At 41.6% G+C, this 15,247-nt stretch overlaps 1 protein-coding gene and 1 long non-coding RNA gene across 6 annotated transcripts in view; one reads left to right on the forward strand and one right to left on the reverse strand.

Annotated features, from left to right (window-relative positions):
* Positions 1-15,247, forward strand: part of LOC101159862 (ankyrin repeat and fibronectin type-III domain-containing protein 1) — a 148,537-nt gene that overhangs the window by 69,169 nt on the left and 64,121 nt on the right. The window lies entirely within an intron of this gene.
* Positions 8,287-15,247, reverse strand: part of LOC111946375 — a 118,737-nt gene continuing 111,776 nt past the window's right edge. Inside the window, exon 4 of the long non-coding RNA XR_002872055.1 lies at positions 8,287-8,710. This is a non-coding gene — a long non-coding RNA (uncharacterized LOC111946375). The remainder of the gene's footprint in view (positions 8,711-15,247) is intronic.

Raw genomic sequence — 15,247 nt, forward strand, 5'->3', positions numbered from 1 at the left:
CCATTTGACTGACCTGGAGTATGCCGACGACACCATCCTGTTCAGCACATCCCTCAGCCAGCTAAAACTTGCTCTGAGCATCTACAGCAGAGAGGCAAAAAAGTATGGTCTCATGGTGAACTGGACAAAAACCAAATTCATGCACGTTGGTGACGGCCCAGACCCACCCCCTCTCCAGCTCGGCAACAATGTCATCGAGCCTGTGAAGAGCTTTACATACCTGGGATCCATAGTGACGGCTAACGGTGACCTAAAACCAGAGATCACCCGCAGAAGGGCACTGGCAGCATCAGCCCTGCAGTCTCTCAAAAAACCATTGTGGCGTCATCAAAACATCTCGCGCAAGACAAAGCTCCGGATCTACAACCTAGCTGTACTTCCCATTCTGCTTTATGGTTCTGAGATATGGCCCTTAAATAAGAGCTTAGCCGCAAGAATAGATGGCTTCGACAGCCGGGCTCTCAGGACCATTGAGAACATCAAGTGGCCCCAACATGTCTCTAACAAAGCCTTAAGAGCTCAAACTTGCCAGCCCCAAGCCTCTTGCCTTGTTGCGCAACGCCGCATCAGATGGTTCGGCCATGTTCTCCGTTTTCCCTCTTACCATCCGACGCGGGCCATCTTTGAGTTTAACCCAGGGGCTGCGGGCTGGAAACGACCTCGAAGCAAACCCCGTACTCGGTGGACAGATGTTATTGCAGGGGATGTTAAACCTTATGGGGTTGCTATGAAGGATACTGAGCTTCTGGCACAAGACCGGAAAGCTTGGAAGACCCTTGTTTTTTTTGGTCGGCTCTATGCACTGGGAAGGGGCATCGCCCCCCCCCCCCCCCCCCCCACGCAAGAGCCCTGATTGATTGATTGACCATCCAACATCCTGGATTTGCAGTAGGAATTGTAGATTGGGACAGTCAGACAAAAAGACAAATTCCCTATATAGATTCCCTATATAGTGGACCAAGTAATGAGTAGTGACGGAATTTGGACACAATCAAGGTTTGACACAGCATGAGGAATTGCTGTGGTTGTTAATAACTGTTTGCATCCTAGAATATGCACAGTATTATGAACATGTTCTGCAGAATGCACTGATAAATCAACACTGTAACCCAATCTTAGGGGTCCTCACATAAGTGGTACTGTTCTTTGCTAATGTACAGTTAATTACATTTTTATCGGTTGGCACAGTTTAATTTATTAAAAAAAACACACACACACAAATGTGCAAATACTTAGCGCACACACACATGCACCCTCCTGTTTTGTTTTTATATAATTTTATCTTCTTTTTGCCAAGGGGCCTTTATTGAAGATCAGAGTTACAGGAGATGCCTGGCTGCATTAGAGCTTTCCTGTCACTCAACAGCACTGTTGTGAGACATCATGGGAGGCAAAGGGACTGGCTTGTTGCTCGGTGGCAGCCTAAGGGGGCACTCCTTCCATCTTGACAGATATCTTTCCTCTGTTTTCTCCCGAGAGGCCTACCCGCCTGCTTGGTCGCTCTGGGACAAAAGAGGATGAAAGGGGAAAGGTTTTTTTTCCTGACTGTAACATCAATATAAGATGTTCATGTAGCCTGTGAGTGCATGTCTTTTTGACTGTCTTTCCTACCAGCAAGTAACAGTGGAAAGAGCTGCTTGTCATTGTGTCAGTTATTGGTTGCCATAGGAAGTCTGGTTATTAATGTAACCTTTTTAAAATAAAACACCATAGGAACAATAGGTCCTGATGTCATACTGATTACACAATTAATCAGAGGAAATGTTACAGAAAGAATATGCGACCAGGAAGTATGACATCTTTTATCTGATTTGTCTCTATTTCCAACAAACGTCAGTAAAGATAGCATGTGGCTAAAATTTGATATCACCTACATTTTGACGCTTTTATCTTCTGCACGAGATGCTTTCAACCCTAAAAAGATGGTGTTGTGATGCAAGGTGCTTCAGGTAGGAGGGATGCCGATAAGTGAAGATTTAGAAATGCGCTGAACAAAGTTGAAAGGCAACTTTTTGGTATTTTTTGTAGCAGTTTAATGATGATTCGACAGGATGCAACACTCGTCTGAACAAACACAGTAGGAAAAGAATCAATGGCCGCTTTTGCTCCAATTTGCTGGCTGACTGCAGAAAGACAACACTGTCTCTTAAATGTGGGGAGGGTCAGAGGTCACTGTATTGCATTTGTAAGGTCAGCAGTTGAGGTCATGCTCAGCTCAGGGCCTTCCTGCTGCAGACAGCTGGGTCATGCCACCTACATAGAGACCAATTATCCCTGCCAACTAATAACTCTTCAACTTATTTTATAGAGCAGCGGAGCACAGCACCCACACATTCATGTAAAACTCCACGTCCTTCTATCTTTGTGCTGTTTTTAGGAGTCAAGTACATGCAGGCGCACCAACCAAAGGGGATTTGGATTTTTTTCTTCATATAATAATAACACATTCATAAATTTACAGCCACAGACATGTTGCTAGTCTGTCATTTTGTCATACAGGACAAATTCACTCTGACCATGAGGAACTATTACAAATAAATCCTACTGAAAACTCAGGAAAAAAATAAATTACTTTTGTTTCCACACTTATTTTTCTCTAATGCTTAACATTTTACATGACCTTTTCTAAGCTCCACCACTATGAAAAAAGCATTAATGATTTACTTTCGCTACCCTACTCGTACAACTAATATTACAAGAGCTTTTTATTGTTGAGGCTAATTTTTTTAATTGAATAATGCAGTTACACCCTCTAAAGTGATATAAATGACATCATCTTTTGCATTACAGCATCCCTGATAGGAAAAATTACACATCCCATTGGTAAAATATTTTCTGATGATAGGTCAACTATTTTTTTTCTTTCTTTCTTAGGAACTATTCCCGGGTAGTGCCAAAAACCCATCTTTTTTCATATTTTAAGAAATCTACTCCATCAACAGTTTCAGTCCTTTTTAGATAAAATTGATGATTTTGCTAAGCCAGTAAATGCGCCAAGCCTACAGTTTAGTTTCTAAATGAAGACTACCTGAAGGACAGTATGTCCTACTTCTTTTTATTTTTGATCAATTAAAACAAACAAACAGTGTTTATCTTCTAATAATTCTGTTTTAACTTCAAGAAGTATGAAATTAAACATTTTGAGGACACATTCTCAACTTTCAACCCAGATCAGAAAAATAGCAAGAAATTTAAATTTAATTTTTTTGGCCATTTACCTATCCAAGATTCAAGATTCAAGAAGATTTAGTTGTGATTGTCAGTGAAACAACGAAAATACGTTTGGAGCAAAACAGCCACTCAGTTCAATTCCCCAAATAAACGCCTAATAAGTTAATAAATAACCAAAAGTGCTGCACCAGTACAAAAGGGAACACAGCAAGGACTAAACAAGAAAAAAAAAAGTAAATAAGACATTAAATAAGACATTCAGTATACACGAGATGTTAAGTCAGTGGCAGCTTGGTGTTGGTGTGCAGCAAAGCAAAGTCCAGTTTTCACAGTGTGCTCAGATGGGGAGATGGGGGCGGGGTTCCTCCCAGTTGCTGGGAGGAACTGTTCAGCAGCCGCACAGCCTGTGGATAAAGACTGTTGCTTAGTCTGGTTGTTCTGGCCCTAATAGACCTGTACCTCCTTCCTGAGGGCAGCAGATGGAAGAGATGGTGGCCTGGATGGGTGTTGATTAGTATCTTTAATACCTGGGTTAAACTATGCATAGAGAAATTGCACATTTTAAAGAAGTTAACACTTTGCCATACTGTCTGTGTCACTGGTCTAGACTGTAAATTATTACTGTTGACTTTTTTTATAAAAGAACTGCATCACAAAAAAAAAATGTTTGCTGTGCATTACAGCTATTTATAACCTTCTGTAACAGAAATAAATAAACAAATAAATGCTAGAAAATTCAAAGGATGGGGTTGGCCAGATAGGGAAGATATTTTAAGGTGTATCCTGGGTGTCTGGCTCAGGCTAATGCCCTCTTTAGTGTGGGGGAATGGCACATAAGCTCCCATTAATACGGGAATGAGTTGAATTTAGCCCCGTCTGCCTTCAGGGCTGGCCTGGTCGACCCCCCCTCCTCCCCTCTTTGCTTTCCATGAAGTGCAGGGACAACACTTACTAAAAAGCTCTACGCTGTGCTCCAACATGCCACACCCTCCTGACAGCCCCAGCACTTTCCTTTGTTCTCTAACTATAGCCATAGCCATGCCAAGGCCCCCCGACTTAAATATTCCACTATAAAACATGTGATAATGAACGCAAAAAGCACAGAGAGCTGCTAGCTGACTGAGCCTGTAAGTACGCACAGCCACGTGCACCACACACACACACACCAATAATTATGTATAAAAAACAGACAGTTGTACTACAGATAAAATGCACATGTGTAACATCAATGCCCCCACTTGCATACACACTCTATGCACATTCAAAAAGAAAAGATAGGAAAGAGTGGACAGCCTGCAGTGGAAAATAATTGATCCGTTTTGAGGGTCTTTTAAATCCACCAGCTGATGGGAGTATAAATGGAAGGTGTGCGCATCTTTCCTACCTGGCAACTGCTTTCAGCATCACAACAGAAATATTTTTACTCCCCATCCTCCACGGAGACCTTGACAAACCCTTCACTTGCCAGGAGTGGTCAAGAAAATTAGCATATATTCTTGTCGTCCATAGATCAACAGCTGCCGCCCGCCCCTTACTGGTGATGCTTTGTCACTTGATGGGAAGTGTATTGGTTGGCCAAAAATTGAATGTGCTGATTCATGAATGTCACTATTATTGACTGTGTTTTTCTAGTGTGAGTATGGCTATTGATGACTGGTGAGAGTCTTTACTGTAAGCTGTATGTAACTGACTGTGGAGTGTCTGTACTAAGGGAGGCTCCATGTAAAGCTTGCCTGTCTGTTGAGCTCCCTGGAGTGCCCAGGCAGCCAGGCACCTTTGACCAGGACTAGGCCCCCTCAAGCCCTCATAGACACACAGGCATACACACACCCCTCTCTGTGGGCCCCTACTCTGCCAGGGGTGAGCCCATTGAGGCCCCTCCTGGAGCTGTTCCCTCCACAGCCCAGGATCTCCACCTCTCCTACCAACTGCTCCACACAGACATGGCCAAAAGCCAGCGGACGCCACTCTCTGGATGAGGGGTTGAGGTTGCTGGAAGATATGTGTGCATGTTAGACTGTGAATGTGTGAGTGCATCTTAGCGTACTTGTGTATATGTGTAGTGGACAGACGGGGGTAGGGGGGTGGAGGTGGTGGTGGGGGACTTGAGGGGGCTATCCCCAGACACACGTTGCTCAGTTTTTTGGAAAGTCTCTGGCCCACCCAAGAGGAAAGAGTAGGAGGAGAAGGTGGTGGTGGTGGTGGGGAACCAAGGCCTTGGGGGAACAAAGCCTTATTTCAAACTTGCCGAAAACAGGGGTCTTTATGCTGTGATGCTGAGGCCCCCTCCTATGTCGAGAGATGTTATCGCAAAGATGCAATATCCACCTCTGCATAGGGCCAGGGGGTGGGTGCATAGGCCTCCAGTGTTACACTAAGTACCCTGGGGCACTGACCTCACTAATGAAGTCTCCCTTGGCTGCTGCTAGCCACTACTGTACCCTGCTTTGTCTTTCACATGGAGATCTCTCACTCTGTTTGTCTGCCCTTTATTCTGTCACCCTAGCTGGCTGGCTGCTAATGACAGCTGCGTGTGTGTGTGAGACCATTGACCATATTTTGTCTACTTTGCTCTCTTGCATATAAAGATTATTGTTAGTGTGTTTTGTTTGTTTTGTCTGCCGTCTCAAGTTGTTCTATGATCCTTTATGCATTTGAATGTCTCTCTTTTTGTGCCCTTCATGTATCTGCATGGCTGCCTCAATAGTCTACTTTGAAGTGTCGTCCTGATTTACTGTCCGGCTGTCTCTCATAGTCCTTTTGACTTTGAAGCTCTCAGTTATCTAACCATTGTGGCCTTCTCTCTAAAGCTCTCTGACTTTTAAAGGGAACCTTGGGTTGAGTTGAAAGATGCTGTACCAAAGCCTTTAGTGAATTCACACATTAGAAAAGGGAAATTTAATTTTGCAAGTTGGGGATTGGGAATTGAAGCACAATTAAAGTGGAAGAACCACATTCCTGAGTGGTGCCAGTGGCCTGGGGGATAGGATTTACTGTTTTCCTGACAGCTTGGAAATCCTGACTCTCCTCAGCTTCATCCTCATCTCAGCTTGTATCTTTGGTCTTGACCTAAAGTTAAAGAGAAAAAAGGATATTTGCTCGAATGAGAGACAGAAAATTTGTTAATGTTACATAAGATAACTCCTGTGACTTAGAGAGGTGATTTAGAAAAAATAAATCACTTTTTTTTTTTTATTGTTTTCAAAATTTGAACAATTTGAACACAAAAACATTTGAACAGTTTAAGCATCAAGTATCAAAAATATATAACACAAGTTGGCGTTTTGGTATAGTAGCACTTGAACTCACATTTGGAAGAGGCTTGGTGCAAAATGTCGAGCTGGTGCAAATCTTGCCCCAAGCTTCTTGTTTTACAGCTCTATTCTGATACCCCTACATTTATCACTCCAAGTGGAGAGATATGGAAAACATAGTGTCTTCAAATTCAGACGTTACTGCCACTCGATGACGTCATCAATAGCCGCCGGTCATCTACGTTAGCGCGTAGTTGCCAGTGCTCGGGAAATATATAACATCAGTTTTATAACTTCAAAAGGTCATGTAAAAACAAAAAGTCAGTTCTTACATTTAAATTAAACTTCTGTGCTTCGTAACACATCCACGTGAAGACTTGCGCTTCACCTCCACGCCACGTGCGCAACGTGGATCATCCTACTGGTGGAGGGATAGTTGCTACGGTTCCTCCTTAAAATACACGTTCGGACTCCACCACACCTTCAAATGCCCCTAAAACTGGAGCAATAGGGAAGAGCCAGAGGCGTAGGGTTCAGCTGGTTTAGCCTTCCATGCACGTTCAATGGCCACACATTTTGTATGTAGAGCCCGAAAACGGACTTTAAAACTAAAAATGCATTCAAACTTGCGCTTGAATGCATTTTTGAACACTGAAGCAGGAATTGCACAAATATGTACGTTTAGGTAGATTTTTCATTGGAAGTGGTTGCTTGATTGCATGAACCTAGGATCATTTTAATACCCAGTAAATGCTAATCTTAACTATATTAATGTTTTAAACTGGTTGAATCCTTTAAACAGAAATGTTATCAGCTAGAACGTGTCCCAGCTGATGCACCCTGTCCTTGAACTGGGCTGGCACAGTTCTCCTTCATTGATGCAAAGAAAGTGAAAGGTTCCCTACAATGCCCAGTTTCTATCGAGCCAAAGTGGAAAGTTTGCTTTAGCACCCGCTGGGCTAAAAGATGAAAGAGCTTTGGGATGACATGGGGAGCACTGAGAGGAGGGGTGGGTGGTGAGGGAGGGAGGTGGGGGTTATATCTTTTTATCCTGTCTGGCGTGATCTAGATGGGCTCTACCCACATCAGCTGTTCACTTCTCTCCAGCTGCCAGTCGCCGTGCCGTCCAAAACTGGCCTGTCTGCTGATGGATTACCTGGACGAACACATGTAGTCCTTCATCCTCTTTTGCTTGTCATAAATGGCTCACTCTACCCTGACTGAAAGCATTCACCTGAGTACCCCAGAATGGGCCTGGGGTGCAGCTAAAAAAAGATGAAGGCGTCTGGGGCTTGGTTGTGGTTGAACTGGACTAAGGCATGGGCAGGGTCTTTGTTGGGGACTGCTGTAGGGGTGTTTATTGGGGCTAGCCAGGATTAAGTGGTGGCTGGTGGTTATTGATTTAATTTAAGATGCTTTTTTATCTGCATGCCGCCTAAGGCCTCTGCACATGCTAGCTTCCTCCAAAGGGCCCTAATCCCTGCTGTTTATAAAAGGAATATGCCTTTGGTTTCAGAGGAGATGCTCTGAATGCCTGTGCTGCAGCAGAGCAGGCATCTGTCATTTGTGTGCTTGGTTGAAACAACACTAAGATCAGCAGGGCTCGGCATGCTGGCTTCAGGTTTTAGACGGTGCTGAGAGCTAGAGGAGTATGTGAGTCGGTGGACTTTTGGTTTGCTTATGTTATCTGTTCTTCTGTCTTTAATTGCGTCTTCTGCAATGCCTGTATTCATCTTGATTTTAGCTCACATATAAATCTTCACTTTTTCAACAGTGTTATGAAGTTGTTGACATTTGTGCAGAAATACAGCGCGATTGCAGAAATTCAGGGCAATAAAAGGGATGGAATCAGGGAAAAGGATGAGTTAAATGTTTTTATTGGAAAAATGACAAATTGCTTTATGATGTTACCAAAGTTAGATAGGGAAATATAAGATTGACAGACACCAGAGTAGAGTCAGAGGCAATGAACAGAGGTTAATGAGAAGCCCAGCAGAGGCTGATGGATGATGAAAGAGTGATTCAGCTCTTTTTCTCCACCCCCTCCTCTGTTATGTTTATTCTGAGGTTGTCATTTGTCACTGGAGGAGGGCCTTTCTTTCTTGCCTGTGACAGCCAGTTCCAAATCATGCGCAGACAGATGGAGGAGCCAGTAACTCAAATAGATATGGGATGGGGAGAGGCGAGAAGACCAAGGCCAGCATCCCATGTTTGATGTCTCTCCCGTGGGCCTCATCCGCCCTGTCAGCCCCCCAGATGGTGCTGACAGAAGAAACTTCTAGACACTAACCCATTGGGGACAGTGACACAGAAGTATGAAACAGAAAGAGGGATGAGTGTTAAAGATGAATGGCTTAATGAATGGAGGATGATGTATCAAAGAGTGTGAAATTTGAAGTATAATCCCACCATTTCAGCCTTTAATAACCAGAGCTTCATCAAAATAAGTAAAGAAAAGTGCTAATTGATGATGCATTTTCACTCTCAGGAGTTATTTTTTAGAATAGTGTTATTAAACGGAAAGGTTTTTCAAGTATTGGGGGTGATCAGTGTTTCCAGATGGCACTGTAGTCAATGCGTGCCGCTACTTTGACAGCTGAGGTTTTACAGGTAACCACTAGAGGTTGACAAACTGCTATAACCAGGCACAGCTCATCACTGCGGAGCCACATTATAACTGCAAGCAAACAATAAAATAATGCATGCAGCTTGTTTATGTTCAGCAGCTATTTTATATAAGCAAACCACCTCACAGCTTTTACAGACATGTGATCTGGAGCAGATATGAGCAGCATCTTCCTGGAGCTGAAGACAAACCTTTGACCAACTGAATGCATGAACAAATAAAAATGACACATTTTTGCCCTAAGAATTTCAACAAAAGGCAGCCTTTTGTTTAAAACATGCTTCTGGATGTTCCTCTTCGATTTCCACTGCGTTAAGACATCAATTTTGAAGAAAGACTACACACTTTGATTAAATACTGTGTTTGTTTTTTATCAAACATGCAAACTATGCCCTAAACATCCTAATAAGCTTGAAATATGTTTAAATATGTTGCAGATCTTTAGAAACAGAATGAATAGGCTTTTATTACACCCCTTAAAAACAACCAATACCTTTAGTTTTATTTTTTTATATTTTTATTTTAATAAAACAAAACACCAAAATGTTGTGTACTTTATCCTAATGAAGAAGATTTGTACTTTTAGCAAAAGTTTTGATGTAAACAAATCTTAACTAGACACATTCCAATTACACAAATAGTACATCAAACAATAGTTGCACTGCTAGTTTTATAGGTATATTTTTTAAATAATGAATATTTTGCTCCTGCTTACAGATCTTTGTAGAATAACAATCTCCTGGTCCAAAAATGGATAGTACAAAATAACCATTTTTATTTTAGTTTGTGCAGTTTTTTTTCTCACATTTGGGCCACCAAAGTGTTTATGCTGATAACACACGCTTGATATATTTCTTACTCAATGTGGAAGTTGAGAAACTGAACGTGAAGGGGAGAAGAGAGACGGTGTAAATCACGCCTATGAGCCAAACTGAGACAAGAATAATAGGGGTTGGAAAAAATGTAAATTCACACATTTTTACAGCGCAAGCTTGCTTTCGGTAAATTCTCTTGCAGATGTAAAGTCTGAAAGAGGAAACACAGGAGCATAGCCAGTGTTGGAATTACTAAAAGTGATTGCTCTAGTAAAGAAGAGATAGCCTGTTGTTTTTGACACTCTTTACTGCTATAGACCCCTCTAAAAAACAGAGGTTGTCAGAAATGTCCTAAAACTAATTGACAAGGATCATATAAAAGGTATTTTACCTCAATTATTAAAAGGATAACAAAACATATTTTTATGCATTATGTTGTGAGATTATAAGAGAGAAGGTAATCTATTTCTTTCTTTTGATTGAGATTTGTCCTGCGCTAGTAACTTTTGTAGATTTGCTGCAATCATATTTAGCATGCACTGATTGTTCTAGCTAAGCAGAAGAGGGAGCTCTCTAATGTCCATAATGGGCACACTTCAACTGTGAGAGAAAAAAATCACATTATATGATTTTTAAATCATTTTTTACATAATAGAGTGGATGAATAACAAAAGTTGACGTGAATACTTAATAACATAACTCTTGTTGGGAATGACAGAGTCAAACGTTTCCTGTAGGTCTCAAGAACTTTTATGTTTGGGCTTTCACTGGGAAGGATTGACTTTTAAAGTCCTCCACAGATTCTCTGTTACATAGGTATCAAACTTTAGGCCTGAAAGACCTGTGTCCTACATATTTTTCAACTAACCTGCCATAGAGGGTCCTTATTGGTTGGTCCAGGTCAGCTGCAGATGAGGCAGGATTTCTTAAAAACCAGCAGGAGACCAGCTCTTAAGGATTGGAGTCTGACACCCCTACATTGTATTGAGGTCATGAGACTGGCTTGGCAACTTCAGAACCTTAAAATGCTTCTTTTTTTTTTTGAAGCAACTCCTTTGTTGCCCAGGCAATGCGTTTGGGATCATTGTTATGCCCACATTTCATCCCGAATGCTGTCACTGATGAAAGAAGGTTTTTACCCCAAACTGTACCATACATGGCCCCTTCCTAATGATGTAGCCACAAGGGGGCCCAAGTCTGCGTCCTCCTGTGCTGGTCCCCAACCCGGATAAAATACGGGACTGTGTCAGGAAGGGCATCCGGCGTAAAACTCTCTGCCAAACCACCTGCGCAAATCAGTAAAAGCCTTTTTGCTGTGGTGACCCCTAAATGGATATGCTGAAAGTTTAACAACAACAGCATTGCCTAGCATTGCCCATTTCTTCATCCATCCATTTCTAAACCTTCTTTATTCCGGTTCAAAGTCAGGGGGTTGCTGGAGCCTGTCCTAGCTACTAAAGGTCAAAGGTGGGGTAGACCCTGGACAGTTTGCCTGACAAATCGCATGGGGACTCCAGTCATCCTTTCTTTATTGTCCTGTCGGTTTGGAGAAAAGCAGACCTCCATGCTTCAGAGTGGAAATTGTGTTTTTGGGATGCAACTGAATTTGACAGTGAAGTTAAGCTTTTGCCATTACCCAGATAAGAATGTGTGGCAGTTGTGTTCATGTACAGGGCCAAGAGGCATGTCAAGATCATCTTCTTTGGCCTTGCTACTGCAAACCCAAAGGCATGTAGAGCATTTAGGGAGAGTTATCACAGCAGCTTTAATTCCACCAGCAACATATGAGGCATTCAAGTAAGTGTGTTTATGTGTCACTTTCGCTGTGAAAGGGTGAGATTCTTAGTTTTTGTGAAGCATAAAAGCAGCTGTTTTAATATTCTACATTGTTGATTAATTTTCAATGTCTTAGTTCCTTTTTTTGTTTCTACTTTTTCCTTTCTTTCTTAATTTCTTTGTTTTTTCATGTCTCTATCTCTTTTGTTCTTTCAATTGTGTTAATTGAGTCCTGAGTCATGGACTTCCCAGGCCTCCCAGGTCTTGTCTAGCCCATAAACATTCATTTTTCTTAAAGTCATGGACCAACAACTTCTGAATCTAACTGCAATAGAAAACATTTTAGAGACACTGCAGGCAGTCTGATTGAATGTATTCATGTTTTATCAAACTTCAGCCATTCCTTCTAGAATTTATTACTTTTATTGTTTCTCTTGTCACTCTGACTCCTGTCACATTAAACTAATTATAGTACAAGGAGACTGGAGCAGACTTTCAGACCAAGTTTTATTCCCTGTGCATTTTCAACTCTTCCATTCAATTCCTCACATTGTGCTACCACCATAAAAAACAAAACAAAACAAAGAAAACGCACAATTCATCTAAGACTCGGATAAAGAAGAAAAATTCTTAAGTTCCTAAACTCTTCCATACCTACACAGGGATGTTGTCTGGATTGACTGCATTTCCACTCTTCATCCTTTACACTTCATCCTCAGAGACCTTTGCCTGCTTTCTGCACCGTAATGGCCACCTCTGCTACTCTGTGTTTTCCAACGCTTTCGTCATTCACTAGGTCTTCAAAGTTCTCCGTCCATCTTTCCATCACCCTTGTGGAACCTGTCAAAACATTCCCATCTCTGTCCTTGATTACTCTAACCTGCTGCACATTCTTCCATCTCTGTATCTCTGCATGGTCAACCTGTACAGATCTACGTCTTCCTCTTTTATGTCCAACCTGTCACACAAGTCCTTATGCCCTATTTGACATTTGCCACCTCCACCTTCCCCTGCACCTCTCTGTACTACTGTCTTTTGTCCTCACAGTGTTCCAACTTTTTCTTAGCCAGCCTTTTCCACCTCAGCTTCTTCCTTCCTCCACCAATAGGTCTCCGCATCTGCATTAATCCAAGTGGCATTATCAGTTCATTTTCTATGACTCAACTTCAAGACCTGGACAATTGAGAACCTTCATCAATACTTCAGATTTCTTATTATTGTAGGGGTGTAACGATTTGTTTTAGCGACATTTGATTCATATCATAATTTGAGGTTGACAATCCAATTCATAGTCAATACTGGTTAATCATGAACAATCTGATTCACTGATCTAAAGTTGTTTCAGGACATCTTTATACAAAATTCAACTAGTTATAGTAAAAAAAAAAACTACCGGGCCTCAACCTAAATTGTACTTACCAAGATCTATTTAATTATCGATTTATTTCATTTTAAAACAATTTTTTGATGATATAGGTCAATTTGATTTGATTCTGCCTCAGACAGATTAATCTGGTTGGATCACAGGAATATAAATCGATTATTCATTACAACCCTACGTTATTGCAATTTCTAAAGCTAAAAAAGAGGAAAGTATTTCTATCTATCATGTCTGTCTTTCTGTCCTTCCTAACAATGATTCTGCTAAATGAGTTGAGCTGTTTTGGAAATGATCCAACCTTTTTGTTTTCTTTTTAATAAAAAATGTTATTTCCTGTCTTTTAATTTTATTCCACCTGAAAATCATCTGAGCTCTTGGACCACAGCTTCCATGTCAGTCAAGTCTAGGTGGGATTTGTTTCTTCAGCGCTATCAATAATCCCACAGAATTTCAGTCATGTGCAAGTGGCAATGATGTGCCAAGACACTCAACAGTGCACTAACAAAAAGAGAACAAAAGAAACCCTGAAATTAATATTGTTGGAGTTGAAGTACTTTAAAGTAATTTTGTGGCGTTTTTCCTATAATAGTTATTGATCACTTTACACATAACGTCAAGATCTACAGGAAACATCTATCTCTCTAAATCCTGTCGTGGTCACGGGGCTGCCGGAGCCTATCCCAGCCACTCATGGGCGAAGGCAGGGAACATCCTGGACAGGTTGCCAGTCTGTTGCCGTCACAGGAAACACTTGTGGATAATTGAAGATGAGAAGATGCAAAAAAAAAAAAAAACTCCAGGTACTAAGATAAAAAATAGAGATCTGGAGGTTTTCTAGTTCTTTTCATTTACTTGATTACATTGAACACTAAAATATTCACTAAATCTGCTGATGATGCAAGAGCAGACTTGGATGCCCCTTTGCCTCCTCCCTTTGATTGCCTAACTGTGCTGCCCTCAACAACCCCTACCACCACCTCACACCCAAAACTCTTCCAGCTGAACTGACATGGCATCCAACAGGCCCGAGACCAGGCTGGGATTCTGAGGTGGCGCCCAGACGCAGATTATTTACAAGAGCTGTAGGTTTGCAGAGACTGTGGTATTTCTCTTTTCAAAGGTTTGGAAATCATGTTATAGCAGACACAGAAAATCTTTGGCTTGATATTTTTCCATGTCTTTTCTTTTCCTTTTTTTTATCCTGTGTTTCATTTAGGTTGTGTTTTTTTTATTGGAATTTGTATATTCTTTAAGATATGATAACCTTTCATACTGTGTGTATTTTATAAGTTTTACACTTTCATAAGATGAGTTGTCAATAAGCTATTCTTTTTGTAACAAAGTGAAACATTCTTCGGACCCTTTGACTACTACTAGTGAAGATACCTAAGACAGCTTGCATAAATGCATTAGTGTGTAATGGAAGTCGGTTGCACATAGGAGAGATCTCTTGAGTACCATGTTCCACATGCCCAGAATAGCTGCCCTGTCACAGATGTCTGAGTGCACACAAACACCACAAAGTAGACGTCTGTAGATGCAAAAAACGATTTTCAAAGCAAATGGTTTGGGGTGCACCAGGCTTAAGACGGAAAGAGCTGTGGAGTTTAAGCTAACTGTCTGGTGGGGGGTGTTTCTGGGGAGTGTGTTTTACTGTTGAGTCAGTGAGAGTCAGATTAACTTTCATGGGTATCAGCATCCGGACATCAGTGCCAAAATGGTCAATACTGCAGAAGCGATTAGAGGAAAGGAGGAGTGCAGGAGAGATGGAGAGGTCTCCAGTGAAGCTCCTGCTTCCTCACAGTTATTGAAGACATAACGGCATGCCAAAACACGGGGTAAAAAAAAGGGAATGATAGTGTATTCACAGGGAGAAAGGTGCAGTGATGGGTTTTGAGGTTTTACAAGGCCTGGAGTCCTGGTTTAGTTTTATACCCTGGCCTCAGTCTTGCTTTGAATGCATCATTGTCCCTCTGGCTGCCTTCTACCTGGCATTAGCATTGGCCAAAGCACAAGGAATGAACTTGTCACCAACTCCTGCTCGTAAACAAACCAAATACTCTGGGAAAGAAAAGGTGTGAGGCAGAGGATGCTGCTGTCTCCAGGATCTCTTCAACACTCGCCTTCAGCAGCTCATGACTCTTTTTCTCTTCTGTGTCAGCAAGAAATCAAATCTCACCCTGTTTCTCACTGATACCCAGATCCTGTTACTGTCCCAAAAAGT

The sequence above is a fragment of the Oryzias latipes genome, chromosome 19, assembly GCF_002234675.1.
Source record: "Oryzias latipes chromosome 19, ASM223467v1".
NCBI classification, from domain to species: Eukaryota; Metazoa; Chordata; class Actinopteri; order Beloniformes; family Adrianichthyidae; genus Oryzias; species Oryzias latipes.